Source organism: Macaca fascicularis, chromosome 3 (genome assembly GCF_037993035.2).
Source record: "Macaca fascicularis isolate 582-1 chromosome 3, T2T-MFA8v1.1".
In the NCBI taxonomy this organism is placed as follows: domain Eukaryota; kingdom Metazoa; phylum Chordata; class Mammalia; order Primates; family Cercopithecidae; genus Macaca; species Macaca fascicularis.
In genome coordinates this window covers 171,979,496-172,001,941 of record NC_088377.1, presented here as the reverse complement: position 1 = coordinate 172,001,941, position 22,446 = coordinate 171,979,496, and positions in this window count along the sequence as shown.

Here is a 22,446-nt window from a genome sequence, read left to right as displayed (position 1 = left end):
CTTGCCCATGGTCGCAGAGCTGGTAAATTGTGGAATCAAGATTTAAATCCAGATCTATCTGCTCATGTTTATCTATTCATCAGCTTGGTAGAATTAAAATATTTGAAAAACCACTAGTCATTTTTTAAAGTATTAATGCTTACAGAGTTAATTTATCTTTTAAAGGGAAAACACATAGCTATTCTACTCTAGTGGATGGAAATAGAGTGTTCTAATTTAAACTAATGGTATAGAAAGCCAAATAAATACTCTTGATGTCAGGCTAACTGAGAAAATGATCATATCTTATCCCATATAATCTGTTCTTATTATATGAATGTTATGAGTATTTTTGCTTAGGGATTGATATATTACAAACCAGTAATAGTAGATTTTTCTTTAAAACTCCTTTTGAAGAAGAGAGATCTAAATTGAAAGACACCATAGAATGTTTAATGAGTTGTGAGAGATGAAGATACCAAGATATTGTGAGGGACGTGTGAGGTCTACATGAGTTAACATGTGTAAAGCACTTGGTGGAGTGCCTGGCACACAGGAAGCACTGTATTATTGCTGCCACTGTTCTTAAGAACTTCAAGTAGCTCGCAATCCAGTGGTAGAGATAAACACATAAGCTGACAACAAGCAATGTGATAAATAATGTAATTCAGCTATGATCAAAATTCTGTGGGCGTTCCAAGGGGACAGGGTCTGCCAGGGAATAGGGAGGTGTCAGGAAAACAAAATGGCACCCAGAGATCCCACAACTGCGGAGTGAGCATGTTGCTAGAACCAGAGCAACACAACCTAACTTTTTCAGAAACACTTTATTTGTCGGCAAATCTTTTCCTACTAAAGGCTTTACTTCTGAGAATCCACAATGTTTAAAGTTTCCACAGTTTCAAGCACTCCTTTGCCTCTGGTGGTTGGGAGAACAGGGTCACTGGGCAGAAGAGCAAGGCTTTCACCAAGATGATATGAGAATGGGGAACAGGGGGAAGAGGTCTCTGAAGCTTATGAAGATGTGACCCAGTACTCAAAGGAAGTTCTGGCCTCACCTAGAAGTCCAACTAGGGTGTTCAGACTCCAGGAGGGGAAGACACATTCCCATCCCCCAGGCTTCAGTCCCTTTCTAGCAGAGGAGAAACTGTGGAGCACAGACTTGGTGATGTGTACATTGAGCAAGAGGGAAGGGGTAGGCGGTGGAGCTGTGGCCCAACTTGGCGGGCACAGCCCAAAAAAGCCCACCTTTTTCCTCCAAACCCGTGCCAGGTGTCTAGCACACTAACTCAGTGTTTCCTATGCCAAATGACATGGAAGGCTGCTTAAAAGTCTACATTCTTTACTACAGGCCATTAACTTTATGTAGGCAAAACGTATTTATGTTCCTCTGGTTCTTCAATAAGCAGAGTGAAGAAACTTTCTGTGAGTAGTTCACTCTGGACCGGTGAAATGAGGGCAGCTATTCTGATGTGAATAACTAATAAAACATATACAGAGAAAAAAAGTTCAAAATTAAACAGAGGAACACTGTTAGTAGAATTAAATAGATATAACTTTTTGGGAAGGCATTTTGGCAATATTTATCAAACTTGACCCAGCTATTCCACTGTTTCACATTTATCCTATATGTATATTCCCTAACACATGTCTAAGAGCAAACAATGCTGTATTATTTGAAAAAAAAAGATTCAAACTGGAAACAACCTAAATGTCCTCTACAGGGTGCTAGTTATGAGGTTGTCTAACGTGTAAAGCTTCCCAATGTTACATGAAAAAGCAAAGTTCAAAATAGTATGCATATTGTAATCCTAGTTGTCTAACATATATGTACCATGTATCTAAACAGCTATAGTTACATTTATAATATTGATATAGTTGTATATGTATTAGAAATGCCGGCAAGATCTAGGTGGGGCAAATTGGCAGCGCAGGAACAAATTTAATCTGCAGGAAGATTTTTTATTGGTGGTTGTTTTTTCACTTAAATTTGGAATGCCTTTAGGAGAGGCTCCCATACAGTTCCTATTTATTCCTCAATGTATTCCCTGTTATCTTACACTCTCTGCTTCCCTCAGTTGCTTCTGGCCCTCAGAGGCAAATGAGGAAAGAAATAATAGTGGTAGGGGCGGCTGAAGGGATGCTTTAGTCTTTCCTTTCCGTTTCAACATTGTAAGCAAACATTACTTCATAACTTAAGGGAGGGTAGACTAGGAACTGCCATCATTTCACATCCATGAGAAGAAGGAATAGAGGAAAATAAGGATCCTGGAAGAAGAGGCACTGATTGGGAAGTGATCGCTACAGTCTAGATAAGGAGCAAGGAGAGTTCGAACTAGCCAGTGACAGCAAGGATAAATTGTGAAACCCAGGTTTAAAACCTCTTTCTGAATCCCTTCTTGGCCACTGCAGTTAAAGGAATGCACAGGCTCCCTCATCCCTTCTTTCTCCACCATGAAAAATTGCAGCCTGTGGTTGATCACGTGGGCTGCTGGGCAGAACTTGATCACACGGGCTGTTGCGCTGTATGAGAGTCTAACTCTGCCCGTAGCACACCCAGAGAGTCTCATTCTCCTGTCCCTGCAAGTTAAGTTCTCACTCTTCACAGTGCTGGCACCAGCTGTGTAGGAAGCAGGAGCTGTCAGCACCAAAGGTACTATGGAAATCAAACCCAAATGTCCTGGAGCCAAGGTCTACCAGAGAGTCTTGTCCTGGCCCATGTTGTCTACAACATAGGATCAGTGGTTTCCCCAGTTAACATCAAGATAATATTAAAAACTCTACAGTCTACAAAGTAAAGATTTACCTTAAAAGAACAAGGAACACTTCCAAGTGAAACATTCTTTTGTTTTTGGCAGCAGCTAAAAGTCAGACTGGTGCAAGAGTCCTGGAGGCCATATTTTATCTATGTTATTTACTGAAAATTCTTCAGTTGAATGAAATTAATTAATTAATTATTTTTTGAGACGGAGTCTCGCTCTGTCGCCCAGGCTGGAGTGCAGTGGCGCGATCTCGGCTCACTGCAACCTCTGCCTCCTAGGTTCACGCCATTCTCCTGCCTCAGCCTCCTGAGTAGCTGGGACTACAGGCGCCTGCCACCATGCCCAGCTAATTTTTTGTATTTTTACTAGAGACGGGGTTTCACTGTGTTAGCCCGTATGGTCTTGATTTCCTGACCTCATGATCCACCCGCCTTGGCCTCCCAAAGTGCTGGGATTACAGGCGTGAGCCACCGCGCCTGGCCAAAATTATTTATTTAAAAAGATTTCACTGAATTTAGGCTGGTATTTCAGAGACTTTATCCTCTGTGGTCTAAGCAGTGGGGAATGGAATACAGTAGTAAAGTGGGGAGATTGAACCATGAATAAAGTCAGATCCATGAATTACTCCTCTCTTTGGCCTGTTCATTTCTCAAAAATAAGAAAGGAACAAAACCCAGAATTTGTAAAACCACAGATGGGGTGGTTTCCCATCTGTAACCCACCTACCCCCATTTCCACTATCTCCATCCTACAACACTCTGCTTATCATAGTTGTTCAAGCACTTTAAGGCAAATCCACTGAGCTCACACAAGCATCCCAAATGTTCACCAACTGATGAAGGGATAAAAATAAAATGTGGTATATCTGTACAATTGAATATTATTAATCAATAAAAGGGATTGAAGGACTAATCAATGCTACAACATGGATGAACCTTGAAAAGTAAAAGAAGCCAGTCACAGAAGAACATATATTGTATGATTCCATTTATATAAAATGTCCAGAATAGGCAAATCTATAAAGACAGAAAGTAGATTAGTGGTTGCCTAGGGCTGGAGGGGGTAGCAGTGAAGATGAGTGATTGCTAATGGGTACAGGGTTTCCTAGGGAGGTGATGAAAATATTCTAAAATTGATAGTCATGATGGTTACACAACTGTAAATAAACAAAAAGCCATAGAATTGTATACTTTAGGTGAGTTATATGGCACGTAAATTATATCTCAATAAAGTTGTTATTAAAAAATAAAGAAAAGATGTATGCCAAGAAAATATTAATTTAAAAAGCTGAAGTAGCATAATTTTGATGCCACTTCAACAATGATACATTCCTTCTTCTAAAAAATGTTTAGAACAAAGATTGTATCATGATTAAAGAAAGACTTTACAATGGAAAAAGGATCAATTTATCAAAACAATAAAACAATAACAACCCTAAAAGCATATGCATATGATAATAAAGCTTCAAAATAGCTGAAGCAAAAACTAATGGAAATTTGAGGAGAAGTAGACATATCCACAATTATAACTGTGGATAAATACTCCTTTCTCAATAACATAAAGAGGAAGTAGAGAGAAAATCAGTGTATAGTATGTTTGAGCAACATAATAATCAACTGGAACTAATTGCCATAAAGAAAACTTCACACAACAAAAGTAGAACACATTCTTTTCAACTACACATGAAATATTCACCAAGATAGATCACATTATGAACCATAAAATAGGTCTCAACAAATTTTGAATTCATATGACATAAGTTCTCTAACCACAGTAGAATTAAATTATAAATCAGTAACAGAAAAATACATGGAAATCCTCAAATATTTGAAAATTAAACAATAGACTTATATGGGTGGGCATGGTGGCCTGTACCTATAATCCCAGCACTTTGCGAAGCCAAGGTGGGTGGATCACTTGGGTCCAGGAGTTTGAGACCAGCCTGGGCAACATGGCAAGACCTCATCTCTACAAAAAATAAACAAAAAAATAGCCAGTCATGGTGGCACATGCCTGTAGTTCCAGCTACTCAGGTAGCTGAGGTGGGAGAATCGTTTGAGCCTGGGAGGTGAAGGCTGAAGTAAGCTGTGATCGCACCACTGCACTCCGGTCTGGGTGACAGAGTGAGACCCTGTTTAAAAAAAAACAAAAGAAAAAAAAATCTGCAAGCCTAGATAACTTTACTTGGTAGCTCTTTCAAACATTTCAGGAAAAAATGATCCCAATTTTTCATAAAATCTTCTAGAAATAGAAGAAGGGGACATTTCCCAACTTATGAGGCCAGCATTATTCATTTGCCAAAAGCAGACAAAGGCATTACAAGAAGAAAAAAACTACACACTAGTATCATCATGAACACAGATTCAGGAATTCTCAGCAAATTTGTGGCAAGTTGAATCTAGCAATATATAAATGGATGACATATTATAAATAAATGGTGTTCATCCCAGGGATCATGAAATTGTTTTAACATTCAAAAATCAATTAATATAGCTCACCACATTAACAGACTGAAAAAGAAAAGCAATCTCAATAGATTCAGGAAAACATTTGGCAAAATTCAAACTCCATTCTTGATCAAAACTCTCAGGTGATGGGTATACAAAAACCCCAGACTTCACCCCTACACAATATATTCATGGAAGAACACTGCACTTTACCCCCTTTATTTATAAAATTTTTTAAATTTTTTTTAAAGTCTCAGCAAACTAAAAATAGAAGAAACCTTCCTTAACCTGATAAAGGACATGTATTAAAAACTTACAACTAACATTATTCTTGATACCTTCTCCCCTAACACAGAGAACATGGCAAGAGTTGAATCTGAATAGAATCTTCACAATTCTGTTAAGCATTGTATTGGAGGCCCTAGCCAATGGAATAGTGCAATACAAAGAAATAAAAGGCATACGCACTGGAAAGAAAGAAGTAAAACTCCTCCCACTTACATACGACAAGATTGCATATGTTGAAAATCCTAAGGAACTTACAAAAAAGCCACCAGAACCAATAAGTGAGTGGCAAGATTGTAGAACACAAGGTTAATATACAAAATCAATTTTATCTCTATTTACTAACAATGAATAATTAGAAATTGTATTTTAAACAATATCATTTACAATAACATCAAAAAATATGCAATGCTTATAGAAAAATTAAATAAAATGTTACAAGATCTGTACACTGAGAACATTACTGAGAAAAATCTGGATGATCTAAATAAGTGAAGAGTTATACCATGTTCATGGATTGGAAAGCTCAATACTGTTAAAATATCAGTTCTCTCCAAATTGATCTGTAGATTCAACATAATCACAAAGAAAATCTGGGCAGGCTTTTTTTGTAGAAAATAACAAGCTGATTCTATAGTTTATGTGAAAATGCAAATGAGTAGGTAGGACTACAGGCTCATACCACCATGCCCAGATAATTCTGGACTGACTCTTAATGGCCTTGCTTGGACATATGCCCTTCCCTGAACACTGGGACTCTAATGACCAGGCCTGGGTCACAGGAACCATCTGTGGAGCTGAGTAGAAACAGGGTGGTATCAGCCCCACATTGAATAGTGGTTTCCAAAAAGAGAGAGGAAAAAAGAAGAAGAAGAAGAAAAGAGGCCCTGATAGAATAAAGGCACTGACAAGCAAACGCAGCTGATGACTATTACAATGTACTACTTTGGGAATCAGGAAAAAAATATTATTTTGTTTTTAATCTTTAGAATAACTGAGCCCAAGGCAACATGCTTTGGTGCTCTTTTAACAGAGCATAACATAAAGGAAGAGAGATGCATTCCTTGGTCTACATATCAGTGTCCTCTGAGATGGACTGGAGAAGAGCTAAGAAGATGCCACCCAAGAGCTAAGAAGAGCTACAAAGATGCCACTCTTTCCTTGCCAAAACAGAACATAACCTGTAGAATGAGGTAGAGGTGAAATTGGGCTTGGAGGGGATTGGTGAAGTCCCTTAAAAGAAATGGCATAGGAAGTTGGCTAAAGATGAGGAAAGGATTTCTGACTGCAGGAGTCAGACTGCAGGATGGAACCATTCTGGGGCATGACGTTGGCTGAAACTCTTGTGGGGTCACTTTGTGCACCATGAATACTTGAGCTCCTGGATGGACATACTGCGTTTCTGAAGTGGCAGACTAATTTTGCCTGATGGTAAATAATTTTAAACATTTTAATGTCAATAAAAAAGGAATCTATTATGAAGTAGAATGCAAACACTGAATGCATTTTTAAGACAAAATACACATTTCTTGCTTGCAATGATCCCTTCAGACTGCTTTCATTTTCTCCTTTGTGTGTTTTCAGTCTTCTCAGCTGTTAGGAATACTTTGGTGGAAAAAATTTGAGAAATGCCTCTTAAAAAATAACCACTGGGATCAGGGATGTTCTTGAGATTTTTACAGTGTCCAGACACTTTGCCAGAAAAGGAAACCAGGCAACTATTCAGAATGGAACGGTTTGGGATTCTGAGGACAAGGCTAACACCTGGTGGGGTTGGCAGAACTGATGTAAGCCTATGCATGAGGGACTGAGGTTTGGGGGCCGCTCACGCAAACCCTAACAGCAGCTGTGTTCCCAGGGAACATCTCACGTGCAGAGTATGGGATCCTGCCCTGGCTTGAGGTCTGGACTAGCATCCCTTGGTAGGAGTAGGAATCTAGTGTTCTTGGAGAGGCAGATTCATTTCTGGGGTCAGGGGAAGTTCATCTTAAAACCAGCTCTAGTGAGCCAGCTTTTAGTGTTAGAATTGGTGGAAGGGAGAGATAAAACCCACAGGTTTCGAGTTCACAGGTATAATAAAACACAAGAGCTCAAGAAAGGGCCATAAAAATAAAAAGACATTTTAACACCAGAAAAGCGAGAAGGACAAAATAGAAATGACAACCCTTCCCCAGGTGCCAGTGAAAAAGTTCATTCACTGGCACCTGGCCTTATTTTTTTTCCTTTCATTACCGGCCAGAAAAAAACTTCCTCACAGACTACATCATCCGAGGGACCAGGAACCACTGAAGAACAGGCTGGGTGCTCCTCTCATGCATTCTAGGATGATATGAAAATTACCCCAGGATGACTCCATTCAAACATGGGCTGAAAGAACGGTTTCTGGCCATCAGCACGAAACCTGCAGCCTGACCACAAGAGGTCCAAAGACACTCCCATGTCTGTCTCTCCTGTTTGGGGCCCTCTAGAAATTTTAATCAATAAGTCTTGATTATCATAGTGGTTTTTAAAGCACAGAAAATGAGGCAGGTGGAGTGAAGTGGGAAAATTAAATTGGCAATATAGCTTCTTCGACTGAAGTGGTTGAAAAAATTAAATAATTACAATGCCAAAGGCAAAGAAAAAAAAAAAAGACAATCAGCCTGCACCTGGAGCATTAGGTTCTGAAAATCCAATTTGCACATAAAGAGTCGAAGGGTCTTTGCTGAGGGGGCAGGGGCTGAGGACTCGCTAGCAAGCAGAGGACCGTTGCCCTGGAGACAGTCTTAGCTTGGAAATGGCAAATAGGAAAATTACAAGGGCTTAAGGGAGAAAGAGGGAAAAAAAGGCACTACTTAGAATGGTTGAAATCTTAGAAACCAGACGAGACTACATGAAAGCAATGTACTTAAAAGGACAAATACAGATTTTACTGCTTTAATAAATGAAGATAGGAATGAGGAGGCTATTTTAGTTATTATTTGCTGGTTAAAATGGGTGATCAGGCACTTAAGGGCTTTAACGGAAGACAGAAGGGAAATTTGCTAGGAGCAGAAACCGAAACACACTTGCCTGTTTCCTCACCTCTACCCAAGAGGGTACTATTGAAATGCACCTTCAGACAGCCACTGATAGAGAAATAAGGGTAAATATTATTTCACAGAGCATCCTCCTTAGTGCCTCTGACAATAACCTGAGGTGGCAGATGCAAGATGGGGGAAGTCTGGAGCTATTAGTGCAAAATGCACCGATATTAATTGGCCAGTTCCAAGGCAAGGCAATGATTGAGGGGTAATGGCTTGGGAAACTATGGCTAAGAGGTTTCAGGGTAAAGACTTTGCAAGAGTTCATCTGGACACCACCCCCTGCAAGGTGGTTAAGGGTTTTGGTACTGAATTTGGATCCCCAAAAAGCCAGAGCTAGAGAAGGGACTCCTGCCTGGGTGACATGGAGCATAAAGAGCCAGCAAGATAGGGTCAAAAGACTCAGAGATAAGAGAAAACCAAGGAGGGCCGGGTGTGGTGGCTCACGCCTATAATCCCAGCACTTCGGGAGGCTGAGGCGGGCAGATTACTTGAGATCAAGACTTTGAGACAGCCTGGCTAACATTTTGAAACCCTGTCTCTATGAAAATTTCAAAAATTAGCCGGGTTTGGTGGTGCATGCCTATAATCCCAGCTAATTGGGAAGCTGAAGCAGGAGAATTGCTTCAACCTGGGAGGCAGAGGCTGCAGTAAGCCAAGATCACGCCACTGCACTCCAGCCTGGGCGACTCTGTCTCAAAAAAAAAAAATAAAGAGAAAACCAAGGAGAACCAAGCCCAAGAGGATGAACACAAAGAACAAACGTGAAGCTAAAAACAGTAGCCAACAACAAAGGAAAAATAAATGGGATCATTGGATAATACATGGAGACAGGCCCTGGACAACTGCTGACTATGGACCAACACAGGGGTTCCCAGTCAGCAGTGCAGGCCTCTGACCTGCAGCATTGGCATCACCTGAGGATTTGGTCATTTGCAAATACTCCATCTTCCCGAATCAGCAACTCTGGGGATGGAGCAATTTGTGTCTCAACAAGCCCTCAAAGTGATCCCTATGCACACTACAGTTTGAGAACCACCCCAAAAAAGCATCCCTGACGTGCTTCTCATGGCCACTGAGTAGAAGCTTGCTGGGGAGCAGGGCTCCCTTGAAACCACTGAGTCAGCCTAGACAGGTAGACAAATGGCAAGACTCACTCAAGGGGAGACACAAGAAACCAAGTCTGGGTTTCATGGAGGCGTTGGACTGATGGTGGGAGAGATTTTAAGCAAGATTGCCCAGCCCATAGAAGAGAGGTAGACAGGACTGGTTTAAGTAATAAGGCTCTGGGAAGAATCAGAATTCACTGATAATCTCTTCCCTATAGGAAAGCTAGTTCTGGAAAACTACAAGTTTGTAAATGGAAGAATTAGCAAACTTGAGAACAGAAAACAAACAAATGTGACCTTATGATCTTAATATCGAGCATGTCTACAGATCAGAAGGCCCCCAGAAAATGGAAAAGGAACATTTTCAGCTTGGAGAGATCAGATAGTAAAGCAACAAGAAGCTTCAGACATCGGGAACCAAAAACATGCAGACATAGCTGGATGGGGTCAGGGCACTAATGGAGAAGATTGCAAATGACCGTAATTTGCAGAACTGTGAAGCCATAAATTGCTCTGGGAGAGCTGCCTGCTATGAGTACAGCACTCTCCGCTCTCAAGATGAAGCAGCTGAAAGCTGTGGAATTGGTTAAAATGACTCCTGGAAAAAGAAAGAAAATTGTATATGAAGGCTAAGAGGTGGGGCCCAAAGCCGTGAATGTAGGCGCCTGGACCGTGATCAGAGGTGAGACTATCTTCGTGTTTCTGCAGTTCAGGGATGGAGTTTTACAGCTGAAAATTCAAGGGCATTAAAAACCAGCAAACAAACAAACTGCCAATTCTTGCCACCATTAAATTGTTAAAACTGTTATACAGAGACAGTGGAAGGACCTCAGCCTATTAGGTCAGGGACTATATACAAGATATAGAGTCTTGTATATATACAAAAGGGAACAAAAATTGTTGCTCTGGAAATGTTCTTAGCTATGGAAATGACCAAAGGCAAACTAGGGACATAACAGGGGCTTAAGAGTAAAGAGACCCAGTACCCTCTCCAAGTTCTAACACCACAAACTGTTGACACAGCAATAGGGAAAAAAGCGAATATGCATAGCCAAAATGAGGAAGGATAGAGGCACAGGAAATCCAAAAATGAGAACAAGGCAAGGAGGAGAGGCAGAGATAAATGACTGCCAGAGACCATGTCCACTTAAAGCTGTCCTCAGCCCTCTCTTCATTTTTCATTTTTGGTAAGTTTTTAACAGCTTTATTGAGCTATGACTGATGTACAATAAACCACAGATATTTAAAGTGTGTAATTTCATGAATTCTGATGTATGTGTGTACCCCTGAAATCATCACCATAATCAAGATAATAAACATAGTCGTTACCCACCCCGCAAATTTCTTCATGCTCCTTTGTAATCCATCTCTCCTCCTTTTTCACAACCTGCTATTTGCTACCCCCTTGCCAGGTAATCATAGATCTAATTTCTATCACTATAGGTTAGTTTGTCTTTTCTAGAATTTTATACAAATGGAACCACGCAGTATGTATTGTTTTGATTGGCCTCTTTGACTCAACATGATTTTGAGATCCATCATGTTGCTGTGTGTATAGATAGTTGATTATTTGTTACTGCTGCATAGTATTCCTTATATGGAATCAACTATGTAGCCATCAACTACTTATTTATTTATTTCTCTAGTGACTTACAGAAAGACATTTGGGTTGCTTCCGTTTTGGATTGTTATAAATAAAGCTATTATGAACATTTGTGTGCAAAGCTTTGTGTGGACATATTTCTCTTAGGTAAATACTGATGACATACTTTTTATTTTAGTTTTAATTGACATTTAATAACTTTACATATTTATGGCATATATAGTGATGTTTCAATGCATATCATGTATAGTCATCTGATGAAGGTAATTAGCATATGCATCATCTGAAACATTTATCATTTCTTAATTTTGGGAACATTCAATATCCTCCTCTTAGCTATTTAATACTACATAATAGGCCAGGCGCAGTGGCCCATGCCTGTAATCCCAGCACTTTGGGAGGCCGATGCAAGAGAATGGCTTGAGACCAGGAGTTTGAGACTAGCCTGAGAAATATAGTGAGACCCCTGTTTTTACCAAAAAAAAAAAAAAATTAATTAGCCAGGTATGATGGCATGCACCTGTAGTCCTAACTATTCAGAAAGCTGAGGTGGGAGGATTGTTTGAGCCCAGGAGTTTGAGGCTGCAGTGAGCTATGATCGCACCATGCATTCCAGCCTGGGTGAAAAAGTGAGACTCTATCTCTAAAAAAAAAAAAAAAAAAAAGGGAAGGGAGGGAGGGAGGGAGGATAAAAACCAACATATTATTGTTAACTATAGTCACCTACAGTGGAATTCAACACTGGAATTTACTCTTTCTGTCTAGCTATAAATTTGTATATTCTTTAACAAATTTCTTCCTATTCCCTCCTTCCACCTGCCCTTCCCAGCCTCTAATATCCTCTGTCCTACTTTTCACTTCTGTGAGATCAACTGTTTTTTAGCTTCCACATATGAGTGAGAACATGTGGTGTTTGACTTTGTGTCTGGCTTACTTCACTTAACATAACGTCCTCCAGTTGCATCCATGTTGCCGTGAGTGACAGGATTTCATTCTCTTTATGGCTGAATAATATTCCATTGTGCATATATACCACGTTTTCTTTTCTTCCTTTTCTTTTTTAACTCCTGGCAAGCTGTGAAACTGCATTTTGTTTATCCATTCATCTATTGCTACACAACTAGGGATGATGATGTATTATGATTTGGGTTTGATTTGTTAAACTTTTGTTAAGATTGTGTCTGTTCATGAAATATATTGGAATATAGTTTTCTTTCTTATAATGCCTTTGTCCAATGCTAGTATCAAGGTAATGCTGACCTAACAAGACGAGGTGGGAAATGTTTCTTCCTCTTCCATTTTTCGGAAAAATTTGTATTGCACTGGTGTTATTACTCCCTTAAGTTTTGGTGGGATTTATTGGTGAAGTTATCTTGCCCTGAAGGGATTTGTTTTGTTGGCTAGTTAATGTTATGGGGGAAGAGGGTTTTTAGTCTATAAATCCAATGACTTTAATACATATAGGACAATTCAGGTAAGCGATTTCTTCTTGAGTGAGATGGTGGTTTGTATCATTGTCAAATTTATTGGCATGCATTTTTTCATAAATAGTATTATCTTTTTAATGCCTATAGGTACTGTGGTGATATCCCCATTTTATTGCCTATAATATTTATTCCTGATATTAGTAGTTTGTGCCTTCTCTCTTTTCTTCCTGATTAGTATACTACATATTATCAACTTTATTGATATTCCCAAAGAACCAGCTTTTAGCCATCTAAAAAGAATGAGCTCTTGAAATGCCTGCAGTGGCTTCCTCCTGTAATCCCAGCTACTTGGGAGGCTGAGGTGGGAGCATCACTTGGGCCCAGCAGTTCAAGGCTGCAGTGATCTATGATCAAGCTATTGTACTCCAGCCTGGGCAACAGCAATACCCTAAAAAAAAAAAAAAAAAAAAAAAAAAAAAAAAAAAAAAAAAAGTTCCAGGACCTTGGACAATTAGCTAATGTCTTATCATGAGATCATTCCAATCTAATGTCTAAAAAGACACAACTATTGGTGCAACTAAAGTATCTCAGGTTGCTAAGGAATTATGCTTGAACATAAATTCACCCTCCATCTGGATATAGGAGTCCCCAGCAGGATCGGCAGGCTGGGCTTCCTGATAACTATAAAATCCAATTTTTCATTGACAATCAAAAACCTGCTGATGTTCTTAGACCAATGCTTGAGTCAACTGTGTCCTTATATAATTTTCTAGGCAAGTTTGTGGCTCCCTGAATGCTGCCCTCTCTGTTGAAAACCAAAGATTAGCATGACTAAAAGAGAAGGAAGGGAGAAGATACCAATTGCCAATATTAGAAATAAAAGGAGAGAGATCTGACAATATTAAAAAGGATACTAAGGCAATGTTACAAACAACTCTATGTCCCCAAATTCAAAAGCTTTGATAAAGTGAACCAATTCCTTAAAAGATACAAACTACAGAAGGAATAGATAAGAATAGTTCTGATAGCCCTATATTTATTAAAGAAATCAAATTTGTAGTTAAAAACTTTCTCAAAAAACTCATGGCAAGATGTTTTTACTGTGAATTCTACTAAATATTTAAGGAAAAACATCACTAACTCTACACATTCTCTTCCACAAAATAGAAAAGGACAGACCACTTCCTGACTTATTTTATGAGGTCAGCACTACCCTAAATACAAAAATCAGACAACAGAAAACTACAGACTAATATAACGCATAGACACAAAAATCCTTAACCAAATATTAGCACACTTAATTCACCAATACATAAAAAGGACAATACATATGACAAAGTGGGGTTCATATTAGGAATATGTCTATAACAACATTCAAAAATCAATCAATGTAATTCACCATATTAATAGACTAAAGTGAGAAAAACTATATGACCAAATCAGTAGATACAGAAAAAAGCTTCTGATAAAATTTAACATCAATTTATGGTCAAAATTTTTGGCAAACTAGAAATAGAAGAGAATTTCTTTAACCTAATAAATGGTATCTACAAAAAAAAAAAAAAAAGAAAGAAAGAAAACCCTATTACTAACATCATAATTAATGGTGAGAGATTGAATGCTTTTCCTCTAAGGTCCAGAAAAAGGCAACAATGTCCTCTTTACCATTCCAATTAAACGTTATACTTGAAGTCCTAGTAGTGCAATCAGGTAAGAAAAATAAATAAAAGGTTTGTAGATTAGAATAAATGAAGGTAACTTTCTTTAATCACATGCAATATGATTGCTTATGTAGAAAATCCCAAAGAATCTACACTAACAAATATCTTGGAAGTAATTAACGAGTTTAGCAAGGTTGCAGGATACCAGGTTAACATACAAAATTGTATTCCTATATGCAAGCGATGACCAACTGGAACCTGAAACAAAGAAACAAAAACAACAACCAAACGCCCTTTCCAATAGCACCTCTTGCACTGCAAAAGAAAGAAAAAAAGACTTAGGTATAAATCTAACAACATATGTCCAAGATCTGTACTTGGAAATCTAAAAAAAAATTGATGAAAGCAATAAAAGATCTAAATAAATGGAAAGATATATCATGCTTGTGGGCTGGAAGACTCATATTTTGTTAAGATGTCAGTTCTACCAAATATGATCTATAGATTTAATGCAATACCAATCAAAATCTCAGACAACTTTTTTTTTTTTTTTTTTTTTTGAGACAATCTATCACCCAGGCTGGATGCAGTGGCACGATCTAGGCTTACTGCAACCTCTGCCTCCCAAGTACAAGCAATTTTCCTCCCTCAGCCTCCCGAGTAGCTGGGATTACAGGTGCATACCACCACGCCTAGATAACTTTTTCTATTTTTAGTAGAGACAGGATTTCACCATGTTAGCCAGGCTGACCTCAAGTGATCTGCCCACCTCATTCTCCCAAAGTGCTGGGATTACAGGTATGAGCCGCCATACCCAGCCCCCATCAACTTTTTTGTAGACATTTCCACGCTTATTCTAAAATTCACAAGGAAAGGCAAAGGAATTAGAATTGCCAAATAATTCTGATAAAGAACATTACCTGATTTCAAGATATACTATTACTATAACACTACAGTAATCATGACAGTGATTATTGATCAAGCAGGATGTCGGGGGAATCCCAGGATAGAATGTAAACTATGACAAATAAATCTAACTTTATTTTGTAATAAAGTTATAACCACACTTAAGGGTGTGGAAGAAAAGGAACTGAACTAAGTAACTTTAGAAAATGCATTTTAAGCGGAAGCTTTAAGGTTAAAGGCAAAAGAAATTGTATATCAACACTGTATTCTAGTTGGTAAATTTGCTTCTCATTGGAGTACAGGTGAACAATTCTGAAATTGCTTTACATGTATATGGGAGATGAGCAATTAAGTAAGTGAAGGGTAAGTGGTGGGAGCTAGGTTCTCACTGTTGGGGAGGAAAATGACAGCAAAGCAAGAAAAATAATCTTTGAGTTATTATACTTACATATATTACCTAGCTCTGTCTGCTGAGAGGAGGGAAATGACATCCTGGTAGTAATGAACAAAACCAGTGCCCAGATTTCGGGTTCTGCCAAAATCTAGGACAATTTGAACAACGAAATAAATAACAGTATTGGATTATAATCCAAATTACAAAGTAAATGTACATAAGTCCCTACTGATATAAATAAGTGATTGAATAAACAATTTAATAAGTAAATAAATAAAAGCGAGGAGACAAATCTTTACATAAGAACCAAGTAATATATGTAGATACTCTCCACTCTAGCAGGTAGAATTTAATTCCTTCTTCCTTTACTTAGTGATTCACTTCTAAAGAATAAAGTGTGGAAAGGAAGAAATATTAACTACACCATGAAGAAACTTGGCAAATCCTACTTTAACCAAATGGTCAAAGTTAATGTCACCAGTGACGTCCTATAGCCATGATGTACCCCTTATATGATGTAATGAGAAGGGCATTTTACCTCTGTGGTCTTCCTTCTAAAACCCCATACCCCTAATCTAATCATGAGAACAATATTAAAAAAAACCCAAATTGAAGAATGTTTTGTAAAATACCTGACCAGAACTCTTCAAAACTGTCAAGGTCATACAAAGACCTTATTTGTAAAAAACCTTACATGCAGAGACCTTTACTTACTTGTAAAGTATCATACATCAAAGAAGACAAAGGATACATGATTTAAAAAAGAAAAAAAAAAAGCAATGTGACCCTGGATAGGATCTGGGAACAGAAAGAAAACATTAATGGAAAAACTGCTGAAACCCAAATAAAATCTGAAGTTCAGTTAATAGAAATGTACCAGTGTAGGTTTCTTAGTTTTGACAAACGTCCCATGGTAATGTAAGATGTTAATAATAGGAAAAATGCCGGGCACACTGGCTCACACCTAGTAATCCCAGCACTTTGAGAAGCCGAGGCGGGCAGATCACCTGAGGTCAGGAGTTCAAGACCAGCCTGGCCAACATGGCAAAACCCCGTCTCTACTAAAAATACAAAAATTAGCTGGGCACAACGGCGCGTGACTCTAATCCCAGCTACTCAGGAGGCTGAGGCAAGAGAATCACTTGAACCCGGGAGGCAGAGGTTGTGGTTAGTGAAGATGGCCCTACTGCACTCTAGCCTGGGCGACAGAGCGAGACTCCATCTCAAAAGATAAATAAATAAATAATAGGGAAAATGAAGGACTTATGAGAATTCTGTTATCTTTGCAACTTTTCTGTAAATCTAAATTTATTTCAAAATTAAACGTGTTTTTTAAAAAAAATAAAGGTGATATGAAGACATTTTCAGGCCAGGTGCACTGGCTCACATGTGTGACCCCAGCACTTTGAGAGGCCAACGCGGGCAGATCACTTGAGCTCAGGAGTTCAAGACCAGCCTGGGCAACATGGTGAAACCCCGTTTCTACCAAAAATACCCCCCAAAAATTAGCCAGGCATGGTGGCATGCACTTGTAGTCCCAGCTGCTTAGGGGAAGAGGATTGCTTGAGCCCGGGAGGTGGAGGCTACAGTGAGCCATGTTCATGCTACTGCACTCCAGCCTGGGTGACAAAGCAAGACCCTGTCTGAGAAAAAAAAAAAAAAAAAAAGACTTTCGGATAAACACAAAACTGAAATCATTTGTGTCTAGCACTATTATACTATAAGAAATGTTAATGAGGCCAGGTGCGGTGGCTCACAACTGTAATCCCAGCACTTTGGGAGGCCGAGGCGGGTGGATCACGAGGTCAGGAGATGGAGACCATCCTGGCTAACACAGTGAAACCCTGTCTCTACTAAAAATACAAAAAATTAGCCAGTGTGGTGGCGGGCGCCTGTAGTCCCAGCTGCTCGGGAGGCTGAGGCAAGAGAATGGCATGAACCCCGGAGTTGGAACTTGGCAGTGAGCCGAGATCGTGCCACTGCACTCCAGCCTGGGTGACAGAGCGAGACTCCATCTCAAAAAAATAAATAAATAAAAATAAAAGAAGAAATTTTAATGAAATTTTTCAGTCTGAAGGAAAACGATACCTGAAGGAAAATCATTCCTTCTTGAAGAAAGGAAACTTAGATTTCCACCCCTCTACACACACAAATCAGAAATGGTAAATATGTGGGTTAAAATAAATAAAATTTTCTCATTTTTGTAATCCCTTTAAAGTATAATTGTTTAAATACAAATAATAACAATGCATTTTGGGATTTAATATGTAGAAGAAAAATGTCTGGCAAGAGCACAAAGGTCAGGAGGGGAATATAGACAGATACAGTTGCATACTTAATGGGATAGAATATGATTTATATCACGGTGTAATAAGGTAGAGATGAATATTATTATACATAGAACAACCACAGAAAAATCAAAGAGTCATAGCTAGTAATGCAATAGAGGAGATAAAATGAAACACTAAAAAATAAGCAATTAAAACAAAAGAGGGTGAAAAAGGAGAAAAAGAAGAAAAATAAGATGAACAAATAGAAAAGTAATAGCAAAGTGGTAGACACAAGCTAAACCATATATGTAATTAAATATAAAGGAATAAAAATATTCAATTAGAAAGCAGAAATTATCAGAGTGAATAAAAATACCAGACCCAACTCTGTGATGGCTACAAGAAACACACTTGACGTAGACAGAAAGAGAGTAAAATAAAAAGATGGAAAGAGAAATAATATGCAAAAGCTAATTATAAGAAATCTAGAGTGACTATATATCAAATTAAGTATACTTCAGAATGAGGAGTATTGATAGAGATATTGCTGCATAACAAATTACCAAAGCCTAGCAGCTTAAAACAATCGCATGTATTAATTTGTAGTTTTGTATATTACAAGTCCAGTATGGCACGTATCAGCCAGGTTGAATTCTCACCTGGAAGTTCTGGGGGAACATCTGCTTCCAAGTTAGCTCTTGTTCTTGAAAGAATTCAATTCCTTGTGGTAGTATGACTGAGTTCCTCTCTCTCTCTCTCTCTCTCTCTCTCTTTTTTTTTTTTTTTTTTTTTTTTTTTGAACAGGGTCTCACTCCTGTTGCCCAGGCTAGAGCACAGGGATGCAATCATGGCTCACTGCAGCCTCGACTTCCTGGGCTCAGGTGATTCTCCTGCCTCAGCCTCTTGAGTAGCTCCAACTACAGGCATACGCCACCATGCCTGGCTAATTTTTTGTACTTTTAGTAGAGACGGGGTTTTGCCATGTTGCTCAGGCTGGTCTCAAACTCCTGGGGTAACGCAGTCTGCCTGCCTCGGCCTTCCAAAGTGCTGGGATTACAGGCATGAGCCACTGCACCCAGCCAAGTACCTCATTTCTTTGCTGGCTGTCAGGGAGGAGTAGCTCTCAGTTCCTAGAGGCTACCAACAATCCTCCACATGTGGTCCCCTCCATCTTCAAGCCATCAACAGGGCATTGAATCCTCAAGCTCCAAATTTGTGACTCGTCTTCTGTGACCAGCTCCAGAAAACTCTCTGCTTTCATATACTTAGGACGGACCTACCCAGATAATTATTTATTTATTTATTTATTTATTTATTTATTTATGTGGGACGGAGTCTCACTCTGTCACAAAGGCTGGAGTGCAGTGGTGCGATCTCAGCTCACTGCAAGCTCTGCCTCCCAGGTTCACGCCATTCTCCTGCCTCAGCCTCCCGAGTAGCTGGGATTACAGGCATACACCAGCATGCCCAGCTAATTTTTTGTATTTTTAGTAGAGATGGGGTTTCACCGTGTTAGCCAGGATGGTCTCAATCTTCTGACCTCGTGATCTGCCCACCTCGGCCTCCCAAAGAGCTGGGATTACAGGCGTGAGCCACTGTGCCCAGCCAATTATCTCAATCTTAAGATCACTAGTGCCCATAAAACGTAACCTAATCCTGGAAGTAAACTCCATCATACTGAAAGTCCTGGGGATTATTCAGTTCATGTACCCTCGAGAGGAAGGACATTTTGTGGGTCATCCTAGAATTCATCCTGCTGAAAGGACATTTCATAATGATAAAATAATCAGTTCATCTAGACACAGCAAAACTGAATGTATTTGCACCTCATAACAGAGCTTCAAGATATATGAAGCAAATACTAATAGAACTAAAAGAATTAGAGAAATTCACAATTATAGTTGGAGATCTCAGCCTTTCTCAGGAATTAATAGAACATATAGACAGAAAATTAGTTAAGATATAAAATACTTGAACAACACTATTAACCAAATTGACCTAATTGACCTTTGTAGAACATATTCCCAATTACTCTAGAATGCCTCTTTTTTTTTTCAAGTTCACATGGTACATTCACCACTACAAACTGTATGTTGGGCCACAGAACAAGTTTTGATAAATGTCAAAGGATGGAAATCATACAGAGTGTATTCTGTGACCACGAAGACATTAAAATAGAACTCATAAAACTCTTATTATAGCAATTCTGCATGGCATAGAGACACTCCAATTTTATTCTGTGGTATGATCAAATAAATATGAATTACTCACATAGGAGTAGAAGTCCCAAAGTGAGTGGTGGAGAGGATGGCTCTCTCTGAGACAAAGTCCAGAATACAGACAGAGTGAATAGCAAACGTGTAACGGTTTATAAGATTTAAAGAGGTTCCACCTAACATGAAATTTCAAAGAGGCAGCAAGAGGGCACATGTGCTTATTGGACCTGAGGGTGAGTGAGATTTATCAGGGTACTGCAGGAGGCAATAAACACAGGCAGGAACTAAGACTTGAAACTATCTAGCACTGAATCAAATGCCAACGAGAGTTCAAGTTTCTTTTGTATAATCTTCATAACACCATATAAAAGGAAATTAAACCACAAACTTATAAACAATTCAGGATCAAGGATAAAATCATGAGGACAATGAAAACATATTTTGAATTAAATGACAAGGAAAATACAATACTGCATATTAAAATTTCTGGGATGCAGCCAAGGTGGTGCTCATAGGGAAGCTTACACCTCATCCAGAGGAAGATCTGAAATCATTAACCTAAGCTTCCACCTTCAAAAACTGGAGAGAGAAGGGCAAATAAGCTCATAATCCATAAAAGTAAAAAAACAACAAAGAGCAGAAATTAACAAAGGAGAAAAGAAACAGATAATGAAAACAATAAACAAAGTAAAAAGATACTTCATTGAAAGCATCAAAAAACCCAACAAACCCTTAGCTAGATTGATTAAGGGATAAAGAACACATATCACTAATAACTGGAGTGAAGAATAGTTACCACAACAGATCCCACAGACATTAAAAGGATAATAAAATGACATTATAAGGCCAGGCACGGTGGCTCACGTCTATAATCCCAGCACTTTGGGAGGCTGAAGCAGGCAGATCACTTGAGGCCAGGAGTTCAAGACCAGCCTGGCCAACATAGAGAAACCCCATCTCTACTAAAAATACAAAAATTAGCTGGGTGTAGTGGCATGTGCCTGTAATCCCAGCTACTTGGGAGGCTGAGGTGGGAGAATTGCTTGAACCCAGGAGGCGGAGGTTGCAGTGAGCTGAGATCATGCCACTGCACTCCAGCCTGGTGACAGAGTGAGATGCTGTCTTAAAAAAAAAAAAAAAAGACATTATGAATAATTTTATGCTGGTAAATTTGAAAACCTAGATAAAATGGAGAAAGTCCTTGAAAAATACAACTTATAATAACTGATACCCCAAAAAAGCAAGTATTCACAACATGTATCAAACAAACGACTTGTATTCAGAATATATGTGGAACTCTTAAACCTCATGAATTAAAAAAACAAACTGCCCAATTAAAAATGGCCAAAGGATTTGAAGAGATCTTCACAAAATAGGATACATAGCCAACAAATACACAAAAAGATGTGCAATATCATAAGTCATCAGAGAAATGCAAACTGAAGCCACAATGATTTACTACTACGCACCCACTAGAATGACTACAATTTTTAAAAGTGAGAATACTGAGTGTTGGAGAAGATGTTGAGAAACTGCGGCTCTCATATATTGTGGATGGGAATATAAAAATAGTACAGCCACTTTAGAAAACAGTTTGGCAATTTCTTACAAAGTTAAATGTATACTTACCATATAACCCAACAGTTCTATTCCTATTTACACTAGAGAAATAAAAACATATGTCCACATAAAGACTTGTACATATATATTCATAGTAGCTTTATTAATAGCTAAAATCTGAAGTCAGCCCAATGGTTAATTAATAGGTAACAGATACACAGATTGTAGTATGTCCACACTTAGCAATAAAAAGTAACTAAGTACTAATACCTACAACATGGATAAGTCTTAAAAACAGTATGATGAACCATAATAACCATAGCATATGATTTCATATAAATGAAATTCTAGAAAATACAAGTCTAATCCACAGTGACATAAGCAGATCAGTGGTAGCCTAGGACCAGGGTAATGTATATTGCCTGGACCAGAGCCTAGGGGAACTTATAAGGATGACAGAATTGATTGTAGTTGTGGTTACATGGGTATATACATTTATCAATATTCATTGGACGGTATGCTTAAAATGGGTACAATTTAAGGGTGTAAATTCTCAATAAAGTCAAGTGTCAACAATCTTTCTATAAGAGAAACTCCGGACAAGAGAGAGGTTTCCCTGATTTCTAGTAAATATTCAAGGAAAAAATAATACCAAACTTACACAAATAGTTTCGGAAAACATTCATTTTATGAGACCAACAATACGGTGATACTGAAACCAAAAACATGACAAGAAAATAAAACTCCAGGCCAGTATCACTTACG